This window comes from Hyperolius riggenbachi, chromosome 3 (assembly GCF_040937935.1).
Source record: "Hyperolius riggenbachi isolate aHypRig1 chromosome 3, aHypRig1.pri, whole genome shotgun sequence".
In the NCBI taxonomy this organism is placed as follows: Eukaryota; Metazoa; Chordata; class Amphibia; order Anura; family Hyperoliidae; genus Hyperolius; species Hyperolius riggenbachi.
In genome coordinates this window covers 41,247,701-41,265,406 of record NC_090648.1, presented here as the reverse complement: position 1 = coordinate 41,265,406, position 17,706 = coordinate 41,247,701, and the positions used below count along the sequence as shown (strand labels likewise).

Here is a 17,706-nt window from a genome sequence, read left to right as displayed (position 1 = left end):
CTTCAATGTTTTGCCCTGTCAGAATTTTCCAATCGGTTACAGCATTTCAAGGAGTCCATGTGAAGACATGGGCTTGTCTGAAAAAGCTCACTGACCCCGACGTGATTTGAGCACACAACCTTCTGATCTGGAGTCAGACGCTCTACCGTTGCGCCACGAGGTCCCTGCATTCTTGTGCATTGGAAAAGTTACATCGACGGCCTAAGAGATTTTCTTTTCTTTACAATGACAATATGGGTTTACTGCTAGTAATGTTATACTGACAGTTTTTTGGAACTGTTTGATCGGCGGCTTAAGAGACTTTCTTTTGTTTACACTGACAACAATGGTTTACTGCTAATAATGCTATACTCACAGAGGGTACCAGCGTTCTCTTCTCTACACAATTTTAAGCAAAAAAGAGAATACCAGAAATGCCACACAATGTTTCTATCCTCAGACACTCACTACTGTGCCCACTGCTTATTTTTCTTTGCTTTCTCTTCAAATGAAAAAGGTTAACAGCATTTTAAAAGGCAGCAACACTAAACACTTTCTTAAACACATCATGCTACATGAAAAGTGTCATGTTCAAATGAAAATATAGCGTTTACAGTCACTTCTATACAACTGCATCAGCAGCCCCAAAAGAAGGGTTGTAGAACTTTGCCCAATTGCGTAGCAAGCTAAGGGATATTTTTTATTGCTGTGAGAGAGTGGACAGTGTACTTTCTCAGCTCCTATGAGGATAGTGAGCTAAGCGTACTTTCAATGTTTTGCCCTTTCAGAATTTTCCAATCGGTTACAGCATTTCAAGGAGTCCATGTGAAGACATGGGCTTGTGTGAAAAAGCTCACTGACCCCGACGTGATTTGAACACGCAACCTTCTGATCTAGAGTCAGACGCGCTACCGTTGCGCCACGAGGTCCCTGCATTCTTTTGTATTGGAAAAGTTACATCGACGGCCTAAGAGACTTTCTTTTCTTTACAATGACAATATGGGTTTACTGCTAGTAATGTTATACTCACAGTTTTTGGAACTGTTTGATCGACGGCCTAAGAGACTTTCTTTTGTTTACAATGACAACAATGGTTTACTGCTAATAATGCTATACTCACAGAGGGTACCAGCGTTCTCTTCTCTACACAATTTTAAGCAAATAAGAGAATACCAGAAATGCCACACAATGCTTCTATCCTCAGACACTCACTACTGTGCCCACTGCTTATTTTTCTTTGCTTTCTCTTCAAATGAAAAAGGTTAACAGCATTTTAAAAGGCAGCCACACTAAACACCTTCTTAAACACATCATGCTACATGAAAAGTGTCATGTTCAAATGAAAATATAGCGTTTATAGTCACTTCTATACAACTGCACCAGCAGCCCCAAAAGAAGGCTTGTAGAACTTTGCCCAATTGCGTAGCAAGCTAAGGGATATTTTTTATTGCTGTGAGAGAGTGGACAGTGTACTTTCTCAGCTCCTATGAGGATAGTGAGCTAAGTGTACTTTCAATGTTTTGCCCTTTCAGAATATTACCAATCGGTTACAGCATTTCAAGGAGTCCATGTGAAGACATGGGCTTGTGTGAAAAAGCTCACTGACCCCGACGTGATTTGAACACGCAACCTTCTGATCTGGAGTCAGACGCGCTACCATTGCGCCACGAGGTCCCTGCATACTTTCATATTGGAACAGTTACATCGACGGCCTAAGAGACTTTCTTTTCTTTACAATGACAAAATGGGTTTACTGCTAGTAATGTTATACTGACAGTTTTTGGAACTGTTTGATCGACGAACTAAGAGACTTTCTTTTGTTTACAATGACAACAATGGTTTACTGCTAATAATGCTATACTCACAGAGGGTACCAGCGTTCTCTTCTCTACACAATTTTAAGCAAAAAAGAGAATACCAGAAATGCCACACAATGTTTCTATCCTCAGACACTCACTACTGTGCCCACTGCTTTTTTTTCTTTGCTTTCTCTTCAAATGAAAAAGGTTAACAGCATTTTAAAAGGCAGCCACACTAATCACTTTCTTAAACACATCATGCTACATGAAAAGTGTCATGTTCAAATGAAAATATAGCGTTTATAGTCACTTCTATACAACTGCACCAGCAGCCCCAAAACAAGGGTTGTAGAACTTTGCCCAATTGCGTAGCAAGCTAAGGGATATTTTTTATTGCTGTGAGAGAGTGGACAGTGTACTTTCTCAGCTCCTATGAGGATAGTTAGCTACGTGTACTTTCAATGTTTTGCCCTTTCAGAATTTTCCAATCGGTTACAGCATTTCAAAGAGTCCATGTGAAGACATGGGCTTTTGTGAAAAAGCTCACTGACCCCGACGTGATTTGAACACGCAACCTTCTGATCTGGAGTCAGACGCGCTACCGTTGCGCCACGAGGTCCCTGCATTCTTTTGTATTGGAAAAGTTACATCGACGGCCTAAGAGACTTTCTTTTCTTTACAATGACAATATGGGTTTACTGCTAGTAATGTTATACTCACAGTTTTTGGAACTGTTTGATCGACGGCCTAAGAGACTTTCTTTTGTTTACAATGACAACAATGGTTTACTGCTAATAATGCTATACTCACAGAGGGTACCAGCGTTCTCTTCTCTACACAATTTTAAGCAAATAAGAGAATACCAGAAATGCCACACAATGCTTCTATCCTCAGACACTCACTACTGTGCCCACTGCTTATTTTTCTTTGCTTTCTCTTCAAATGAAAAAGGTTAACAGCATTTTAAAAGGCAGCCACACTAAACACCTTCTTAAACACATCATGCTACATGAAAAGTGTCATGTTCAAATGAAAATATAGCGTTTATAGTCACTTCTATACAACTGCACCAGCAGCCCCAATAGAAGGCTTGTAGAACTTTGCCCAATTGTGTAGCAAGCTAAGGGATATTTTTTATTGCTGTGAGAGAGTGGACAGTGTACTTTCTCAGCTCCTATGAGGATAGTTAGCTAAGTGTACTTTCAATGTTTTGCCCTGTCAGAATATTACCAATCGGTTACAGCATTTCAAGGAGTCCATGTGAAGACATGGGCTTGTGTGAAAAAGCTCACTGACCCCGACGTGATTTGAACACGCAACCTTCTGATCTGGAGTCAGACGCGCTACCGTTGCGCCACGAGGTCCATGCATTCTTTTGTATTGGAAAAGTTACATCGACGGCCTAAGAGATTTTCTTTTCTTTACAATGACAATATGGGTTTACTGCTAGTAATGTTATACTGACAGTTTTTGGAACTGTTTGATCAACGCCCTAAGAGACTTTCTTTTGTTTACAATGACAACAATGGTTTACTGCTAATAATGCTATACTCACAGAGGGTCCCAGCGTTCTCTTCTCTACACAATTTTAAGCAAAAAAGAGAATACCAGAAATGCCACACAATGCTTCTATCCTCAGTCACTCACTACTGTGCCCACTGCTTATTTTCTTTGCTTTCTCTTCAAATGAAAAAGGTTAACAGCATTTTAAAAGGCAGCCACACTAAACACATTCTTAAACACATCATGCTACATGAAAAGTGTCATGTTCAAATGAAAATATAGCGTTTATAGTCACTTCTATACAACTGCACCAGCAGCCCCAAAAGAAGGGTTGTAGAACTTTGCCCAATTGCGTAGCAAGCTAAGGGATATTTTTTATTGCTGTGAGAGAGTGGACAGTGTACTTTCTCAGCTCCTATGAGGATAGTGAGCTAAGTGTACTTTCAATGTTTTGCCCTTTCAGAATATTACCAATCGGTTACAGCATTTCAAGGAGTCCATGTGAAGACATGGGCTTGTGTGAAAAAGCTCACTGACCCCAACGTGATTTGAACACGCAACCTTCTGATCTGGAGTCAGACGCGCTACCATTGCGCCACGAGGTCCCTGCATTCTTTTGTATTGGAAAAGTTACATCGACGGCCTAAGAGATTTTCTTTTCTTTACAATGACAATATGGGTTTACTGCTAGTAATGTTATACTGACAGTTTTTGGAACTGTTTGATCGACGCCCTAAGAGACTTTCTTTTGTTTACAATGACAACAATGGTTTACTGCTAATAATGCTATACTCACAGAGGGTACCAGCGTTCTCTTCTCTACACAATTTTAAGCAAAAAAGAGAATACCAGAAATGCCACACAATGCTTCTATCCTCAGACACTCACTACTGTGCCCACTGCTTATTTTTCTTTGCTTTCTCTTTAAATGAAAAAGGTTAACAGCATTTTAAAAGGCAGCCACACTAAACACATTCTTAAACACATCATGCTACATAAAAAGTGTCATGTTCAAATGAAAATATAGCGTTTATAGTCACTTCTATACAACTGCACTAGCAGCCCAAAAAGAAGGGTTGTAGAACTTTGCCCAATTGCATAGCAAGCTAAGGGATATTTTTTATTGCTGTGAGAGAGTGGACAGTGTACTTTCTCAGCTCCTATGAGGATAGTGAGCTAAGTGTACTTTCAATGTTTTTCTCTTTTTAGAATATTACCAATCGGTTACAGCATTTCAAGGAGTCCATATGAAGACATGGGCTTGTGTGAAAAAGCTCACTGACCCCGACGTGATTTGAACACGCAACCTTCTGATCTGGAGTCAGACGCGCTACCGTTGCGCCACGAGGTCCCTGCATTCTTTTGTATTGGAAAAGTTACATCGACGGCCTAAGAGATTTTCTTTTCTTTACAATGACAATATGGGTTTACTGCTAGTAATGTTATACTGACAGTTTTTGGAACTGTTTGATCGACGCCTTAAGAGACTTTCTTTTGTTTACAATGACAACAATGGTTTACTGCTAATAATGCTATACTTACAGAGGGTCCCAGCGTTCTCTTCTCTACACAATTTTAAGCAAAAAAGAGAATACCAGAAATGCCACACAATGCTTCTATCCTCAGTCACTCACTACTGTGCCCACTGCTTATTTTTCTTTGCTTTCTCTTCAAATGAAAAAGGTTAACAGCATTTTAAAAGGCAGCCACACTAAACACATTCTTAAACACATCATGCTACATGAAAAGTGTCATGTTCAAATGAAAATATAGCGTTTATAGTCACTTCTATACAACTGCACCAGCAGCCCCAAAAGAAGGGTTGTAGAACTTTGCCCAATTGCGTAGCAAGCTAAGGGATATTTTTTATTGCTGTGAGAGAGTGGACAGTGTACTTTCTCAGCTCCTATGAGGATAGTGAGCTAAGTGTACTTTCAATGTTTTGCCCTTTCAGAATATTACCAATCAGTTACAGCATTTCAAGGAGTCCATGTGAAGACATGGGCTTGTGTGAAAAAGCTCACTGACCCCGACGTGATTTGAACACGCAACCTTCTGATCTGGAGTCAGACGCGCTACCGTTGCGCCACGAGGTCCCTGCATTCTTTCATATTGGAACAGTTACATCGACGGCCTAAGAGACTTTCTTTTCTTTACAATGACAAAATGGGTTTACTGCTAGTAATGTTATACTGACAGTTTTTGGAACTGTTTGATCGACGAACTAAGAGACTTTCTTTTGTTTACAATGACAACAATGGTTTACTGCTAATAATGCTATACTCACAGAGGGTACCAGCGTTCTCTTCTCTACACAATTTTAAGCAAAAAAGAGAATACCACAAATGCCACACAATGCTTCTATCCTCAGTCACTCACTACTGTGCCCACTGCTTATTTTTCTTTGCTTTCTCTTCAATGAAAAAGGTTAACAGCATTTTAAAAGGCAGCCACACTAAACACATTCTTAAACACATCATGCTACATGAAAAGTGTCATGTTCAAATGAAAATATAGCGTTTTTAGTCACTTCTATACAACTGCACCAGCAGCCCCAAAAGAAGGGTTGTAGAACTTTGCCCAATTGCGTAGCAAGCTAAGGGATATTTTTAATTGCTGTGAGAGAGTGGACAGTGTACTTTCTCAGCTCCTATGAGGATAGTGAGCTACGTGTACCTTCAATGTTTTGCCCTGTCAGAATTTTCCAATCGGTTACAGCATTTCAAGGAGTCCATGTGAAGACATGGGCTTGTGTGAAAAAGCTCACTGACCCCGACATGATTTGAACACGCAACCTTCTGATCTGGAGTCAGACGCGCTACCGTTGCGCCACGAGGTCCCTGCATTCTTGTGCATTGGAAAAGTTACATCGACGGCCTAAGATTTTCTTTTCTTTACAATGACAATATGGGTTTACTGCTAGTAATGTTATACTGACAGTTTTTTGGAACTTTTTGATCGGCGGCTTAAGAGACTTTCTTTTGTTTACAATGACAACAATGGTTTACTGCTAATAATGCTATACTCACAGAGGGTACCAGCGTTCTCTTCTCTACACAATTTTAAGCAAAAAAGAGAATACCAGAAATGCCACACAATGTTTCTATCCTCAGACACTCACTACTGTGCCCACTGCTTATTTTTCTTTGCTTTCTCTTCAAATGAAAAAGGTTAACAGCATTTTAAAAGGCAGCCACACTAAACACTTTCTTAAACACATCATGCTACATGAAAAGTGTCATGTTCAAATGAAAATATAGCGTTTACAGTCACTTCTATACAACTGCATCAGCAGCCCCAAAAGAAGGGTTGTAGAACTTTGCCCAATTGCGTAGCAAGCTAAGGGATATTTTTTATTGCTGTGAGAGAGTGGACAGTGTACTTTCTCAGCTCCTATGAGGATAGTGAGCTAAGTGTACTTTCAATGTTTTGCCCTTTCAGAATTTTCCAATCGGTTACAGCATTTCAAGGAGTCCATGTGAAGACATGGGCTTGTGTGAAAAAGCTCACTGACCCCGACGTGATTTGAACACGCAACCTTCCGATCTGGAGTCAGACGCGCTACCGTTGCGCCACGAGGTCCCTGCATTCTTTTGTATTGGAAAAGTTACATCGACGGCCTAAGAGACTTTCTTTTCTTTACAATGACAATATGGGTTTACTGCTAGTAATGTTATACTCACAGTTTTTGGAACTGTTTGATCGACGGCCTAAGAGACTTTCTTTTGTTTACAATGACAACAATGGTTTACTGCTAATAATGCTATACTCACAGAGGGTACCAGCGTTCTCTTCTCTACACAATTTTAAGCAAATAAGAGAATACCAGAAATGCCACACAATGCTTCTATCCTCAGACACTCACTACTGTGCCCACTGCTTATTTTTCTTTGCTTTCTCTTCAAATGAAAAAGGTTAACAGCATTTTAAAAGGCAGCCACACTAAACACCTTCTTAAACACATCATGCTACATGAAAAGTGTCATGTTAAAATGAAAATATAGCGTTTATAGTCACTTCTATACAACTGCACCAGCAGCCCCAAAACAAGGGTTGTAGAACTTTGCCCAATTGCGTAGCAAGCTAAGGGATATTTTTTATTGCTGTGAGAGAGTGGACAGTGTACTTTCTCAGCTCCTATGAGGATAGTTAGCTACGTGTACTTTCAATGTTTTGCCCTTTCAGAATTTTCCAATCGGTTACAGCATTTCAAGGAGTCCATGTGAAGACATGGGCTTGTGTGAAAAAGCTCACTGACCCCGACGTGATTTGAACACGCAACCTTCTGATCTGGAGTCAGACGCGCTACCGTTGCGCCACAAGGTCCCTGCATTCTTTTGTATTGGAAAAGTTACATCGACGGCCTAAGAGACTTTCTTTTCTTTACAATGACAATATGGGTTTACTGCTAGTAATGTTAAACTCACAGTTTTTGGAACTGTTTGATCGACGGCCTAAGAGACTTTCTTTTGTTTACAATGACAACAATGGTTTACTGCTAATAATGCTATACTCACAGAGGGTACCAGCGTTCTCTTCTCTACACAATTTTAAGCAAATAAGAGAATACCAGAAATGCCACACAATGCTTCTATCCTCAGACACTCACTACTGTGCCCACTGCTTTTTTTTCTTTGATTTCTCTTCAATGAAAAAGGTTAACAGCATTTTAAAAGGCAGCCACACTAAACACATTCTTAAACACATCATGCTACATGAAAAGTGTCATGTTCAAATGAAAATATAGCGTTTTTAGTCACTTCTATACAACTGCACCAGCAGCCCCAAAAGAAGGGTTGTAGAACTTTGCCCAATTGCGTAGCAAGCTAAGGGATATTTTTAATTGCTGTGAGAGAGTGGACAGTGTACTTTCTCAGCTCCTATGAGGATAGTGAGCTACGTGTACCTTCAATGTTTTGCCCTGTCAGAATTTTCCAATCGGTTACAGCATTTCAAGGAGTCCATGTGAAGACATAGGCTTGTGTGAAAAAGCTCACTGACCCCGACGTGATTTGAGCACACAACCTTCTGATCTGGAGTCAGACGCGCTACCGTTGCGCCACGAGGTCCCTGCATTCTTGTGCATTGGAAAAGTTACATCGACGGCCTAAGAGATTTTCTTTTCTTTACAATGACAATATGGGTTTACTGCTAGTAATGTTATACTGACAGTTTTTTGGAACTGTTTGATCGGCGGCTTAAGAGACTTTCTTTTGTTTACACTGACAACAATGGTTTACTGCTAATAATGCTATACTCACAGAGGGTACCAGCGTTCTCTTCTCTACACAATTTTAAGCAAAAAAGAGAATACCAGAAATGCCACACAATGTTTCTATCCTCAGACACTCACTACTGTGCCCACTGCTTATTTTTCTTTGCTTTCTCTTCAAATGAAAAAGGTTAACAGCATTTTAAAAGGCAGCAACACTAAACACTTTCTTAAACACATCATGCTACATGAAAAGTGTCATGTTCAAATGAAAATATAGCGTTTACAGTCACTTCTATACAACTGCATCAGCAGCCCCAAAAGAAGGGTTGTAGAACTTTGCCCAATTGCGTAGCAAGCTAAGGGATATTTTTTATTGCTGTGAGAGAGTGGACAGTGTACTTTCTCAGCTCCTATGAGGATAGTGAGCTAAGCGTACTTTCAATGTTTTGCCCTTTCAGAATTTTCCAATCGGTTACAGCATTTCAAGGAGTCCATGTGAAGACATGGGCTTGTGTGAAAAAGCTCACTGACCCCGACGTGATTTGAACACGCAACCTTCTGATCTAGAGTCAGACGCGCTACCGTTGCGCCACGAGGTCCCTGCATTCTTTTGTATTGGAAAAGTTACATCGACGGCCTAAGAGACTTTCTTTTCTTTACAATGACAATATGGGTTTACTGCTAGTAATGTTATACTCACAGTTTTTGGAACTGTTTGATCGACGGCCTAAGAGACTTTCTTTTGTTTACAATGACAACAATGGTTTACTGCTAATAATGCTATACTCACAGAGGGTACCAGCGTTCTCTTCTCTACACAATTTTAAGCAAATAAGAGAATACCAGAAATGCCACACAATGCTTCTATCCTCAGACACTCACTACTGTGCCCACTGCTTATTTTTCTTTGCTTTCTCTTCAAATGAAAAAGGTTAACAGCATTTTAAAAGGCAGCCACACTAAACACCTTCTTAAACACATCATGCTACATGAAAAGTGTCATGTTCAAATGAAAATATAGCGTTTATAGTCACTTCTATACAACTGCACCAGCAGCCCCAAAAGAAGGCTTGTAGAACTTTGCCCAATTGCGTAGCAAGCTAAGGGATATTTTTTATTGCTGTGAGAGAGTGGACAGTGTACTTTCTCAGCTCCTATGAGGATAGTGAGCTAAGTGTACTTTCAATGTTTTGCCCTTTCAGAATATTACCAATCGGTTACAGCATTTCAAGGAGTCCATGTGAAGACATGGGCTTGTGTGAAAAAGCTCACTGACCCCGACGTGATTTGAACACGCAACCTTCTGATCTGGAGTCAGACGCGCTACCATTGCGCCACGAGGTCCCTGCATACTTTCATATTGGAACAGTTACATCGACGGCCTAAGAGACTTTCTTTTCTTTACAATGACAAAATGGGTTTACTGCTAGTAATGTTATACTGACAGTTTTTGGAACTGTTTGATCGACGAACTAAGAGACTTTCTTTTGTTTACAATGACAACAATGGTTTACTGCTAATAATGCTATACTCACAGAGGGTACCAGCGTTCTCTTCTCTACACAATTTTAAGCAAAAAAGAGAATACCAGAAATGCCACACAATGTTTCTATCCTCAGACACTCACTACTGTGCCCACTGCTTATTTTTCTTTGCTTTCTCTTCAAATGAAAAAGGTTAACAGCATTTTAAAAGGCAGCCACACTAATCACTTTCTTAAACACATCATGCTACATGAAAAGTGTCATGTTCAAATGAAAATATAGCGTTTATAGTCACTTCTATACAACTGCACCAGCAGCCCCAAAACAAGGGTTGTAGAACTTTGCCCAATTGCGTAGCAAGCTAAGGGATATTTTTTATTGCTGTGAGAGAGTGGACAGTGTACTTTCTCAGCTCCTATGAGGATAGTTAGCTACGTGTACTTTCAATGTTTTGCCCTTTCAGAATTTTCCAATCGGTTACAGCATTTCAAAGAGTCCATGTGAAGACATGGGCTTGTGTGAAAAAGCTCACTGACCCCGACGTGATTTGAACACGCAACCTTCTGATCTGGAGTCAGACGCGCTACCGTTGCGCCACGAGGTCCATGCATTCTTTCATATTGGAACAGTTACATCGACGGCCTAAGAGACTTTCTTTTCTTTACAAAGACAAAATGGGTTTACTGCTAGTAATGTTATACTGACAGTTTTTGGAACTGTTTGATCGACGAACTAAGAGACTTTCTTTTGTTTACAATGACAACAATGGTTTACTGCTAATAATGCTATACTCACAGAGGGTACCAGCGTTCTCTTCTCTACACAATTTTAAGCAAAAAAGAGAATACCAGAAATGCCACAGAATGTTTCTATCCTCAGACACTCACTACTGTGCCCACTGCTTATTTTTCTTTGCTTTCTCTTCAAATGAAAAAGGTTAACAGCATTTTAAAAGGCAGCCACACTAAACACTTTCTTAAACACATCATGCTACATGAAAAGTGTCATGTTCAAATGAAAATATAGCGTTTTTAGTCACTTCTATACAACTGCACCAGCAGCCCCAAAAGAAGGGTTGTAGAACTTTGCCCAATTGCGTAGCAAGCTAAGGGATATTTTTTATTGCTGTGAGAGAGTGGACAGTGTACTTTCTCAGCTCCTATGAGGATAGTTAGCTACGTGTACTTTCAATGTTTTGCCCTTTCAGAATTTTCCAATCGGTTACAGCATTTCAAGGAGTCCATGTGAAGACATGGGCTTTTGTGAAAAAGCTCACTGACCCCGACGTGATTTGAACACGCAACCTTCTGATCTGGAGTCAGACGCGCTACCGTTGCGCCACGAGGTCCCTGCATTCTTTTGTATTGGAAAAGTTACATCGACGGCCTAAGAGACTTTCTTTTCTTTACAATGACAATATGGGTTTACTGCTAGTAATGTTATACTCACAGTTTTTGGAACTGTTTGATCGACGGCCTAAGAGACTTTCTTTTGTTTACAAAGACAACAATGGTTTACTGCTAATAATGCTATACTCACAGAGGGTACCAGCGTTCTCTTCTCTACACAATTTTAAGCAAATAAGAGAATACCAGAAATGCCACACAATGTTTCTATCCTCAGACACTCACTACTGTGCCCACTGCTTATTTTTCTTTGCTTTCTCTTCAAATGAAAAAGGTTAACAGCATTTTAAAAGGCAGCCACACTAAACACCTTCTTAAACACATCATGCTACATGAAAAGTGTCATGTTCAAATGAAAATATAGCGTTTATAGTCACTTCTATACAACTGCACCAGCAGCCCCAAAAGAAGGCTTGTAGAACTTTGCCCAATTGTGTAGCAAGCTAAGGGATATTTTTAATTGCTGTGAGAGAGTGGACAGTGTACTTTCTCAGCTCCTATGAGGATAGTGAGCTACGTGTACCTTCAATGTTTTGCCCTGTCAGAATTTTCCAATCGGTTACAGCATTTCAAGGAGTCCATGTGAAGACATGGGCTTGTGTGAAAAAGCTCACTGACCCCGACATGATTTGAACACGCAACCTTCTGATCTGGAGTCAGACGCGCTACCGTTGCGCCACGAGGTCCCTGCATTCTTGTGCATTGGAAAAGTTACATCGACGGCCTAAGATTTTCTTTTCTTTACAATGACAATATGGGTTTACTGCTAGTAATGTTATACTGACAGTTTTTTGGAACTTTTTGATCGGCGGCTTAAGAGACTTTCTTTTGTTTACAATGACAACAATGGTTTACTGCTAATAATGCTATACTCACAGAGGGTACCAGCGTTCTCTTCTCTACACAATTTTAAGCAAAAAAGAGAATACCAGAAATGCCACACAATGTTTCTATCCTCAGACACTCACTACTGTGCCCACTGCTTATTTTTCTTTGCTTTCTCTTCAAATGAAAAAGGTTAACAGCATTTTAAAAGGCAGCCACACTAAACACTTTCTTAAACACATCATGCTACATGAAAAGTGTCATGTTCAAATGAAAATATAGCGTTTACAGTCACTTCTATACAACTGCATCAGCAGCCCCAAAAGAAGGGTTGTAGAACTTTGCCCAATTGCGTAGCAAGCTAAGGGATATTTTTTATTGCTGTGAGAGAGTGGACAGTGTACTTTCTCAGCTCCTATGAGGATAGTGAGCTAAGTGTACTTTCAATGTTTTGCCCTTTCAGAATTTTCCAATCGGTTACAGCATTTCAAGGAGTCCATGTGAAGACATGGGCTTGTGTGAAAAAGCTCACTGACCCCGACGTGATTTGAACACGCAACCTTCTGATCTGGAGTCAGACGCGCTACCGTTGCGCCACGAGGTCCCTGCATTCTTTTGTATTGGAAAAGTTACATCGACGGCCTAAGAGACTTTCTTTTCTTTACAATGACAATATGGGTTTACTGCTAGTAATGTTATACTCACAGTTTTTGGAACTGTTTGATCGACGGCCTAAGAGACTTTCTTTTGTTTACAATGACAACAATGGTTTACTGCTAATAATGCTATACTCACAGAGGGTACCAGCGTTCTCTTCTCTACACAATTTTAAGCAAAAAAGAGAATACCAGAAATGCCACACAATGTTTCTATCCTCAGACACTCACTACTGTGCCCACTGCTTATTTTTCTTTGCTTTCTCTTCAAATGAAAAAGGTTAACAGCATTTTAAAAGGCAGCCACACTAAACACTTTCTTAAACACATCATGCTACATGAAAAGTGTCATGTTCAAATGAAAATATAGCGTTTATAGTCACTTCTATACAACTGCACCAGCAGCCCCAAAACAAGGGTTGTAGAACTTTGCCCAATTGCGTAGCAAGCTAAAGGATATTTTTTATTGCTGTGAGAGAGTGGACAGTGTACTTTCTCAGCTCCTATGAGGATAGTTAGCTACGTGTACTTTCAATGTTTTGCCCTTTCAGAATTTTCCAATCGGTTACAGCATTTCAAGGAGTCCATGTGAAGACATGGGCTTTTGTGAAAAAGCTCACTGACCCCGACGTGATTTGAACACGCAACCTTCTGATCTGGAGTCAGACGCACTACCGTTGCGCCACGAGGTCCCTGCATTCTTTTGTATTGGAAAAGTTACATCGACGGCCTAAGAGACTTTCTTTTCTTTACAATGACAATATGGGTTTACTGCTAGTAATGTTATACTCACAGTTTTTGGAACTGTTTGATCGACGGCCTAAGAGACTTTCTTTTGTTTACAATGACAACAATGGTTTACTGCTAATAATGCTATACTCACAGAGGGTACCAGCGTTCTCTTCTCTACACAATTTTAAGCAAATAAGAGAATACCAGAAATGCCACACAATGCTTCTATCCTCAGACACTCACTACTGTGCCCACTGCTTATTTTTCTTTGCTTTCTCTTCAAATGAAAAAGGTTAACAGCATTTTAAAAGGCAGCCACACTAAACACCTTCTTAAACACATCATGCTACATGAAAAGTGTCATGTTCAAATGAAAATATAGCGTTTATAGTCACTTCTATACAACTGCACCAGCAGCCCCAAAAGAAGGCTTGTAGAACTTTGCCCAATTGTGTAGCAAGCTAAGGGATATTTTTTATTGCTGTGAGAGAGTGGACAGTGTACTTTCTCAGCTCCTATGAGGATAGTGAGCTACGTGTACCTTCAATGTTTTGCCCTGTCAGAATTTTCCAATCGGTTACAGCATTTCAAGGAGTCCATGTGAAGACATGGGCTTGTGTGAAAAAGTTCACTGACCCCGACATGATTTGAACACGCAACCTTCTGACCTGGAGTCAGACGCGCTACCGTTGCGCCACGAGGTCCCTGCATTCTTGTGCATTGGAAAAGTTACATCGACGGCCTAAGATTTTCTTTTCTTTACAATGACAATATGGGTTTACTGCTAGTAATGTTATACTGACAGTTTTTTGGAACTTTTTGATCGGCGGCTTAAGAGACTTTCTTTTGTTTACAATGACAACAATGGTTTACTGCTAATAATGCTATACTCACAGAGGGTACCAGCGTTCTCTTCTCTACACAATTTTAAGCAAAAAAGAGAATACCAGAAATGCCACACAATGTTTCTATCCTCAGACACTCACTACTGTGCCCACTGCTTATTTTTCTTTGCTTTCTCTTCAAATGAAAAAGGTTAACAGCGTTTTAAAAGGCAGCCACACTAAACACTTTCTTAAACACATCATGCTACATGAAAAGTGTCATGTTCAAATGAAAATATAGCGTTTACAGTCACTTCTATACAACTGCATTAGCAGCCCCAAAAGAAGGGTTGTAGAACTTTGCCCAATTGCGTAGCAAGCTAAGGGATATTTTTTATTGCTGTGAGAGAGTGGACAGTGTACTTTCTCAGCTCCTATGAGGATAGTGAGCTAAGTGTACTTTCAATGTTTTGCCCTTTCAGAATTTTCCAATCGGTTACAGCATTTCAAGGAGTCCATGTGAAGACATGGGCTTGTGTGAAAAAGCTCACTGACCCCGACGTGATTTGAACACGCAACCTTCTGATCTGGAGTCAGACGCGCTACCGTTGCGCCACGAGGTCCCTGCATTCTTTTGTATTGGAAAAGTTACATCGACGGCCTAAGAGACTTTCTTTTCTTTACAATGACAATATGGGTTTACTGCTAGTAATGTTATACTCACAGTTTTTGGAACTGTTTGATCGACGGCCTAAGAGACTTTCTTTTGTTTACAATGACAACAATGGTTTACTGCTAATAATGCTATACTCACAGAGGGTACCAGCGTTCTCTTCTCTACACAATTTTAAGCAAAAAAGAGAATACCAGAAATGCCACACAATGTTTCTATCCTCAGACACTCACTACTGTGCCCACTGCTTATTTTTCTTTGCTTTCTCTTCAAATGAAAAAGGTTAACAGCATTTTAAAAGGCAGCCACACTAAACACTTTCTTAAACACATCATGCTACATGAAAAGTGTCATGTTCAAATGAAAATATAGCGTTTATAGTCACTTCTATACAACTGCACCAGCAGCCCCAAAACAAGGGTTGTAGAACTTTGCCCAATTGCGTAGCAAGCTAAAGGATATTTTTTATTGCTGTGAGAGAGTGGACAGTGTACTTTCTCAGCTCCTATGAGGATAGTTAGCTACGTGTACTTTCAATGTTTTGCCCTTTCAGAATTTTCCAATCGGTTACAGCATTTCAAGGAGTCCATGTGAAGACATGGGCTTTTGTGAAAAAGCTCACTGACCCCGACGTGATTTGAACACGCAACCTTCTGATCTGGAGTCAGACGCGCTACCGTTGCGCCACGAGGTCCCTGCATTCTTCTGTATTGGAAAAGTTACATCGACGGCCTAAGAGACTTTCTTTTCTTTACAATGACAATATGGGTTTACTGCTAGTAATGTTATACTCACAGTTTTTGGAACTGTTTGATCGACGGCCTAAGAGACTTTCTTTTGTTTACAATGACAACAATGGTTTACTGCTAATAATGCTATACTCACAGAGGGTACCAGCGTTCTCTTCTCTACACAATTTTAAGCAAATAAGAGAATACCAGAAATGCCACACAATGCTTCTATCCTCAGACACTCACTACTGTGCCCACTGCTTATTTTTCTTTGCTTTCTCTTCAAATGAAAAAGGTTAACAGCATTTTAAAAGGCAGCCACACTAAACACCTTCTTAAACACATCATGCTACATGAAAAGTGTCATGTTCAAATGAAAATATAGCGTTTATAGTCACTTCTATACAACTGCACCAGCAGCCCCAAAAGAAGGCTTGTAGAACTTTGCCCAATTGTGTAGCAAGCTAAGGGATATTTTTTATTGCTGTGAGAGAGTGGACAGTGTACTTTCTCAGCTCCTATGAGGATAGTGAGCTACGTGTACCTTCAATGTTTTGCCCTGTCAGAATTTTCCAATCGGTTACAGCATTTCAAGGAGTCCATGTGAAGACATGGGCTTGTGTGAAAAAGCTCACTGACCCCGACATGATTTGAACACGCAACCTTCTGATCTGGAGTCAGACACGCTACCGTTGCGCCACGAGGTCCCTGCATTCTTGTGCATTGGAAAAGTTACATCGACGGCCTAAGATTTTCTTTTCTTTACAATGACAATATGGGTTTACTGCTAGTAATGTTATACTGACAGTTTTTTGGAACTTTTTGATCGGCGGCTTAAGAGACTTTCTTTTGTTTACAATGACAACAATGGTTTACTGCTAATAATGCTATACTCACAGAGGGTACCAGCGTTCTCTTCTCTACACAATTTTAAGCAAAAAAGAGAATACCAGAAATGCCACACAATGTTTCTATCCTCAGACACTCACTACTGTGCCCACTGCTTATTTTTCTTTGCTTTCTCTTCAAATGAAAAAGGTTAACAGCATTTTAAAAGGCAGCCACACTAAACACTTTCTTAAACACATCATGCTACATGAAAAGTGTCATGTTCAAATGAAAATATAGCGTTTACAGTCACTTCTATATAACTGCATTAGCAGCCCCAAAAGAAGGGTTGTAGAACTTTGCCCAATTGTGTAGCAAGCTAAGGGATATTTTTTATTGCTGTAAGAGAGTGGACAGTGTACTTTCTCAGCTCCTATGAGGATAGTGAGCTAAGTGTACTTTCAATGTTTTGCCCTTTCAGAATTTTCCAATCGGTTACAGCATTTCAAAGAGTCCATGTGAAGACATGGGCTTGTGTGAAAATGCTCACTGACCCCGACGTGATTTGAACACGCAACCTTCTGATCTGGAGTCAGACGCGCTACCGTTGCGCCACGAGGTCCCTGCATTTTTTTGTATTGGAAAAGTTACATCGACGGCCTAAGAGACTTTCTTTTCTTTACAATGACAATATGGGTTTACTGCTAGTAATGTTATACTCACAGTTTTTGGAACTGTTTGATCGACGGCCTAAGAGACTTTCTTTTGTTTACAATGACAACAATGGTTTACTGCTAATAATGCTATACTCACAGAGGGTACCAGCGTTCTCTTCTCTACACAATTTTAAGCAAATAAGAGAATACCAGAAATGCCACACAATGCTTCTATCCTCAGACACTCACTACTGTGCCCACTGCTTATTTTTCTTTGCTTTCTCTTCAAATGAAAAAGGTTAACAGCATTTTAAAAGGCAGCCACACTAAACACCTTCTTAAACACATCATGCTACATGAAAAGTGTCATGTTCAAATGAAAATATAGCGTTTAT

General features: G+C 40.1%; 1 protein-coding gene and 21 non-coding genes across 22 annotated transcripts in view; all 22 read right to left on the bottom strand.

The window, feature by feature from the left end:
- The window catches only part of GUCY2D (guanylate cyclase 2D, retinal), a 604,889-nt gene that overhangs the window by 218,693 nt on the left and 368,490 nt on the right, over window positions 1-17,706 (bottom strand). The window lies entirely within an intron of this gene.
- On the bottom strand, window positions 1,582-1,653 carry TRNAW-CCA (transfer RNA tryptophan (anticodon CCA)). The gene has a single exon. It is a non-coding gene; the product is annotated as a tRNA-Trp (tRNA).
- Window positions 2,326-2,397, bottom strand: TRNAW-CCA (transfer RNA tryptophan (anticodon CCA)). Its single transcript has one exon. It is a non-coding gene; the product is annotated as a tRNA-Trp (tRNA).
- On the bottom strand, window positions 3,071-3,142 carry TRNAW-CCA (transfer RNA tryptophan (anticodon CCA)). The gene has a single exon. It is a non-coding gene; the product is annotated as a tRNA-Trp (tRNA).
- Window positions 3,815-3,886, bottom strand: TRNAW-CCA (transfer RNA tryptophan (anticodon CCA)). Its single transcript has one exon. It is a non-coding gene; the product is annotated as a tRNA-Trp (tRNA).
- On the bottom strand, window positions 4,561-4,632 carry TRNAW-CCA (transfer RNA tryptophan (anticodon CCA)). The gene has a single exon. It is a non-coding gene; the product is annotated as a tRNA-Trp (tRNA).
- TRNAW-CCA (transfer RNA tryptophan (anticodon CCA)) lies at window positions 5,306-5,377 on the bottom strand. Its single transcript has one exon. It is a non-coding gene; the product is annotated as a tRNA-Trp (tRNA).
- On the bottom strand, window positions 6,049-6,120 carry TRNAW-CCA (transfer RNA tryptophan (anticodon CCA)). Its single transcript has one exon. It is a non-coding gene; the product is annotated as a tRNA-Trp (tRNA).
- Window positions 6,792-6,863, bottom strand: TRNAW-CCA (transfer RNA tryptophan (anticodon CCA)). The gene has a single exon. It is a non-coding gene; the product is annotated as a tRNA-Trp (tRNA).
- TRNAW-CCA (transfer RNA tryptophan (anticodon CCA)) lies at window positions 7,536-7,607 on the bottom strand. Its single transcript has one exon. It is a non-coding gene; the product is annotated as a tRNA-Trp (tRNA).
- TRNAW-CCA (transfer RNA tryptophan (anticodon CCA)) lies at window positions 8,279-8,350 on the bottom strand. The gene has a single exon. It is a non-coding gene; the product is annotated as a tRNA-Trp (tRNA).
- TRNAW-CCA (transfer RNA tryptophan (anticodon CCA)) lies at window positions 9,769-9,840 on the bottom strand. The gene has a single exon. It is a non-coding gene; the product is annotated as a tRNA-Trp (tRNA).
- TRNAW-CCA (transfer RNA tryptophan (anticodon CCA)) lies at window positions 10,513-10,584 on the bottom strand. Its single transcript has one exon. It is a non-coding gene; the product is annotated as a tRNA-Trp (tRNA).
- On the bottom strand, window positions 11,257-11,328 carry TRNAW-CCA (transfer RNA tryptophan (anticodon CCA)). Its single transcript has one exon. It is a non-coding gene; the product is annotated as a tRNA-Trp (tRNA).
- On the bottom strand, window positions 12,001-12,072 carry TRNAW-CCA (transfer RNA tryptophan (anticodon CCA)). Its single transcript has one exon. It is a non-coding gene; the product is annotated as a tRNA-Trp (tRNA).
- TRNAW-CCA (transfer RNA tryptophan (anticodon CCA)) lies at window positions 12,744-12,815 on the bottom strand. The gene has a single exon. It is a non-coding gene; the product is annotated as a tRNA-Trp (tRNA).
- Window positions 13,488-13,559, bottom strand: TRNAW-CCA (transfer RNA tryptophan (anticodon CCA)). Its single transcript has one exon. It is a non-coding gene; the product is annotated as a tRNA-Trp (tRNA).
- Window positions 14,232-14,303, bottom strand: TRNAW-CCA (transfer RNA tryptophan (anticodon CCA)). The gene has a single exon. It is a non-coding gene; the product is annotated as a tRNA-Trp (tRNA).
- On the bottom strand, window positions 14,975-15,046 carry TRNAW-CCA (transfer RNA tryptophan (anticodon CCA)). Its single transcript has one exon. It is a non-coding gene; the product is annotated as a tRNA-Trp (tRNA).
- On the bottom strand, window positions 15,719-15,790 carry TRNAW-CCA (transfer RNA tryptophan (anticodon CCA)). The gene has a single exon. It is a non-coding gene; the product is annotated as a tRNA-Trp (tRNA).
- TRNAW-CCA (transfer RNA tryptophan (anticodon CCA)) lies at window positions 16,463-16,534 on the bottom strand. The gene has a single exon. It is a non-coding gene; the product is annotated as a tRNA-Trp (tRNA).
- On the bottom strand, window positions 17,206-17,277 carry TRNAW-CCA (transfer RNA tryptophan (anticodon CCA)). The gene has a single exon. It is a non-coding gene; the product is annotated as a tRNA-Trp (tRNA).